Source organism: Nylanderia fulva, unplaced genomic scaffold (assembly GCF_048542155.1).
Source record: "Nylanderia fulva isolate GAGA-0341 unplaced genomic scaffold, ASM4854215v1 Scaffold83, whole genome shotgun sequence".
NCBI lineage: Eukaryota > Metazoa > Arthropoda > Insecta > Hymenoptera > Formicidae > Nylanderia > Nylanderia fulva.
The window spans coordinates 43,472-49,471 of NW_028190950.1; positions in this window are offsets into that span (position 1 = coordinate 43,472).

The following is a 6,000-nucleotide window of genomic DNA, read 5'->3' on the forward strand; positions in this document are numbered from 1 at the left end:
TGATCGCAAGACACTATTTTCTATTTAAAAGACGTCTGCTAAAATTTTAATAAATAGATATTATTTATGATAGAAATGAAGAATTTGTGCTTTACAGTATATGGATAGTACATGGTTATTTCAAACACTGAACCGATGCATACAACAAAACTTTTCTCTGTCTATTCAAAAAATCACTGATAATGTTAAATCCCAATCACATATGCCACCTTGCCTAGGTTAATGATGGTCATTAACGGGAAATTTTACTAAAGAAAGATTGGAGATTTTTAATTTATACAATTTTCACAACTCTTATTTCAATTATTTATTCTATCCATCGAAAGTTTTTTGAGAGCAGGCCGCCATGTTATTTTTCTGAGTCATTAACAAATTGGTACTGTGGAATTACGAGCAATTATTTTTCATTGTACGGGCTAGTATGAATTTCAAATCAAATCTCTATAAACGACAATTATATTTTGTGCACTAAGAATAACATATCGCACTTATTTTCTAGAATCAAATTGTAATCAGTTTTACTTATATGTATGTATGTTCAATGTGAACTTGCACCTTGAATAAAATATCACAGTTACTTTTCATGGTAATATATTATTACTAAATTTAGATAATATACACTTTACGTATGTATTCACTTTGAACTGGCACCTTGAATAACATATCAGTTACTTTTCGTGATAATTTATTAGTAGATCGTTTAAATTTTGAAAGGTTTAAATTTTTGAGTACCTTCTTTTGAACATGGCCTGACCTTTTCATTTTTATGATTTTTTTAGGATATCAGTTACTTTTTAAAGTACAAATATATAGAGCAGTTTTCTAGTAATTCAAGTATCACAAATATATGTATTTTCGATTCTTATCACATAACTTTGTATAAGTAACAATTTATGCAATACAGTTCAAAATAATTGAAATATATATGGTATATATGTACATATATAAAATATATATATATATTATAGTATACATATATATTTTATTTAATCATATATGTAAATGTTTGTATAATTATAATAACTTTTAACGATACATTGCACATTTATTTCAATTGCAACAGAATGAATTTATATTCTTGTATGAATATTGAAAATAAAGAATGGGCCCCTCCATCGCCCATTCTCGTGAGAACGCAACCATATATAATATTTTTCTTCGTCTCTCCGATTTTAACACGACATATGGTACATATTTCTGTCTGATAATTTTTTTCTGGATGATACTTTTTGAAATGTCATGAAGCCTAGGTCAAATAAGAAACTTATTGCACTCGTTTTAATGCAGCGCTTACAGCAGCTTTTATAAAGCGCCAGAGCAGCCGATATTTTAGTTTGGCGCTTACGGCAACTTTTATACAGCACTAGAACAATTGATGTGTTAATGTAGCGTTTACGGCAGCCTTTATACAGCGCCAGAACAGCCGATGTTTTATTTCGGCGCTTACGGCAGGCTTTATACAGCGCCATTATTTAATCTGTTCTAAGAACAATATGTATGCCCCTTGTGCTCCTTTGGGCCATTTTTTCTTGAACACTTCCATATCATTAGAGTAATACCATTCCGATTTTGTGTCAGCTCTCAACATACACGTGTAGTGACCACGATTCATTTCTTCACCTTCGTGAAATATAGCGCTTATTACCTTGTACTTTTTTTTATTAATCGTGATATTACTCGTCGGCACGGCGGTAATCCGATTGTTGATAATTTTTTTAGAAGCACCGTTTACAAAAGTATATATATTGAGCTGTATTACTACGACGGATAAAGTTGATTCGATTACGGTTTTATTTTTCAACACGGTACCCTTACATTCGTTACAATTGCCGTTTCCCATTTAGAAAATTCTACATTAATTAAACTTTGTAGAGTGACACCTTTTTTCCTTTTTAATGTCGAATGTATAGGTAATATTAACAAACTACTGCTTTCCAGCTTACATTCCAGCTTTCGTTCCAGTTACATTCTAATTACATTTGACATTCAAGCAACATGTTACGTGCTTTAATTCGAGTTCTAATACATCATTGATGTCGGAATACGTCGACATTTTAGAACCGTAAAAAATTCTGAAACATCTTGTTGTGTTCGTTCTTCGAAGCGTTTTCCGACAGATCTTCTAACCGCTTGAATGTTGCAATATTTACGTTCACCATACGCGCAGATGGCATCAGTCAATGCATTCGATGCTTTATTTTTCAGTATTTGTTGCCTAATACGTACGCAATGAAACGCACATTGTAATATTACATTAGCGTAACACGAAACAGCATCGTTATTGCAAAGGCCATATATTTTCCACGTAACTATACTTTCTGGTTCTTCACAATCATAATTTTGCACATCATCAATGATATTAGGGATAGCCCATCGACGGTCGTACATTTTTACAACCTTTTTCTCGGACGGATTGATTTGTGGCAGTTCAGATTTGAATATAGATCTCAGTCGATTATATTCTACAATGGCTCTCGAGTTTGCTTTAACTGATGCTGGATTGAAATTTATCAAATGTAGACCTTCCAATTTACTTACTCGTGACAAACCTACATAGGCTTGACCATCACTGAATACAGTCGTTCCTAAATCCATCATTGCATTGTTACATGTAATTCTTTGACTTTTGTGAATAGTTATTCCATAACTGAGAGACAATGGAAATTGTTTCCGATGTACCACTAATTTGTGGAATACTTCAAATTTAATATCTACTTTCGTTATTGCGATTTCTTTGTTATCCGAAATAACTATTTTGATGGAATCAATACAATTGCCGTCAGCAGAGCGATTAACTGCAATTACATTGCCTATCGTTCCATTGACAAGTCCCAAAGTTACGTCAATGTTTCGTCGAATCATCACTTTAGCGCCAATTTTAATCGCTATTACTCTTTCAATGCCAGCTGTTTCAGACACTTTATCATCTTTGTCTTCCAAAATTTTATGCACCTTCTTTTTCATTGCTGGAGCACAGTCGACATCATCTTCTGCTATCAGTAGAATTTCATCGCTGTCGATTTTATCGAGCATTGCTGTGTTCAAAACCTTGCACAAATAACACGTGGGCAATAAACAAATTGTATCAATCGGTAATTGATTCATATAAGTGCAAAGTTCATTTAATCTTTTGTCGCAACTACTTTCTTTAAAATTGATTTTTCTAGACTGAAGAACATTGATGTCAGAATCCGTTACTAAATTTATTCGTATTCTAGAAAGTATATCACGATATGTATTGTCGCATCTTTGTCGCATATTAATCAAAAGTTCGTCGTACTCGAACAATCTCCACAAATCACATCCATCCATGGTACCTAAATACTTCTAAATCTCTGATCGAGACATTTTAACAAACGAAAATTGTCCTTTTACAGGAGGAAGCTGCAACAAGTCCCCAAACAGGAGAATGTGTTTTCTGCCAAAGAAACCATCATCTGTATCTGTCGTATCAAAGATTTCACATAATCGTAGATTGATAAACATAAGTGTCACATTTGAAATCATGGATACTTCATCGATTATAAATAATTCGACATTCTTTAATTTGTCTCTCAAAGTTTTCAAGACCATGTCTGACAATTGCGTATATTTTGGTGTAGATTCATGACTAACGGGTAGTTGAAACATTCTATGGATTGTCAAGCCATCGATATTGAATGCTGCGATACCCGTGGGAGCAGATATGGCAGTCGTTTTTTCCAAATTTATTCTGATCCAATGTTTAATCGTTTCAATTAGAAAACTTTTCCCTGTACCACCCTCGCCACTTACGTACAGTCGTAGAATCTGATTCTTATCTTGTAAAACTTGGCATACTCCATCAAAGACTCTTTTCTGGTCTTCGTTCAATTGCGACATCATTTGCGATAAATCAATCGGGTCGTCAATCTTACCAAAATCTTCCAGATCTTTCATCGCGTCGTCAGCTTCTATCGGATTACAATCCAGTTCATCGTCATCGGATTTGTCTCTGTCTGCTGTTTTCAGATAATTTTCGCGCTTCTCGATTAATTCAGCAACGATCTCAAAAGCTTTCTGTATTTCTTCGAGCCTTTCGTGATATTTCATTACCTTCGTTAAAACAGACTCTGAATTCTTAAAGGCCGTCCCACATAACGTACATTATTCAATATTAACAAATTGGAACTCTGGAATTACGAGTAATTATTTTTTATTGTACAAACTAGGTTTAAATTTTTGAGGACCTTCTTTTGAACATGGCTTGACATTTTCATTTTTATGATTTTTTGGAGATAGGGTGAGAGAGGACGAATGAGGGTAAGAGAAGACGAGATAGGCGAAAGAGGGTGAAAGAGGACGAAATTGGGTGAAAGAAGGCGAAAGAGGACGAAAGAGGACGAAAGAGGGTGAAAGAGGACGAAAGAGGGTGAAAGAGGGTGAGAGAGAATGAAAGAGAGTGAGAGGACAAAGGAGAGTGAAAGAGGACGAAAGAGGGTGAGAGGTTGAAAGAAGGTGAGAGAGAATGAAAGAGAGTGAGAGAGGACAAAGGAGAATGAAAGAGGATGAAAGAGGGTGAGAGAGGGCTAAAGAGGGTGAGAAAGAATGAAAGAGGGTTAGAGAGGACGAAAGAGAGTGAAAGAGGACGAAAGAGGGTGAGAGGGAATGAAAGAGGATGAAAGAAGACGAAACAGGGTGAAAGGGAATGAAAGAGGGTGAGAGAGAATGAAAGAGGGTGAAAGAGGACGAAACAGGGTGAAAGAGGACAAAAGAGGGTGAAAGAGGACGAAAGAGGGTGAAAGAGGGTGAGAGAGGACGAAGAAGGGTGAGGTAGGACGAAAGAGGGTGAAAGAGGACGAAAGAGGGTGAGAGGACGAAAGAGGGTGAAAGAGGGCGAAAGAGGGTGAAAGAGGACGAAAGAGGGTGAAAGAGGGCGAAAGAGGGTGAAAGAGGACGAAAGAGAGTGAAAGAGGACGAAAGGGGGTGAGAGGGAATGAAAGAGGGTGAAAGAGGACGAAAGAGGGTGAAAGAGGGTGAAAGAGGACAACAGAGGGTGAGAGAGAACGAAAAAAACTGAAAAAATAGGACAAAAGAGGGTGAGTTAGGGCGAAAGAGGGGTGGGAGTGGGGGTGGGGGTGGGGTGACGGGATGTGGTAGAGAAAGGGGTGGGTGGAAGTTGACGGAGGTGTGAGTGAAAGGTGAGAAGAGATTTATATATATATAATCCTGATGACGTCAGCGGACGTGGACAGAGAAGAAGAAGAAGAAGACGACGTTACTTTATTTTTCATGAAAAACGTCACTTTTTGACCGCTTGTATCTCTAGAACGGCTTGACCGATTTTATTTCTTCTTGGCTCAAATTACTCGTGGCGATGCCGCCTTTTAGGTTATATTACGTGCAATTCAAAATTTTTTATATTTTAGTAGTTCTACACTCCCAAAAAATGGACTTTGATGGTGCAGGATAAGAGACTTGTAGTGTCTTTTTTAAGGTCTTTTAGGGTTTGAACACATGGCCGGAGACACTACCGCGTCTCCTGATCAAACATAGGGTAATATGCTAAGATATAGTGACAATAAAGACAATTAAATTCAAACAATTTTTTCACGTTTATTATATAATCTCTAAAAACTCACCTTTAAAAAAAGGTAAAAAAAGGCGACCAGTTAAGGGGCACGCCATTAACAAAAATTATCCATTGCAAACCCATGTACAATAGAATTGTATGAAAAATTATCGATTATAAACCCATGTACAATCGTAACAAAAGTAATGAAATAAAAAAAAAATTGCGCCAAGTGAAAGTAGAAACTTCCCACAAAACAATTTGATATACAATGTATATACATTTCATATACATTTATTTATATTGTATATACATAATATATACACATGTATTACAGCGTACATCCAATGTATATGAAATGTATATGCAAATGTTCCCCCAGCGCATGTACATGGAATATCGTAAAAATATACATATGTACATGAAAAAACACATTCTATGTATATACTTCATGCATGTACATTTAATTT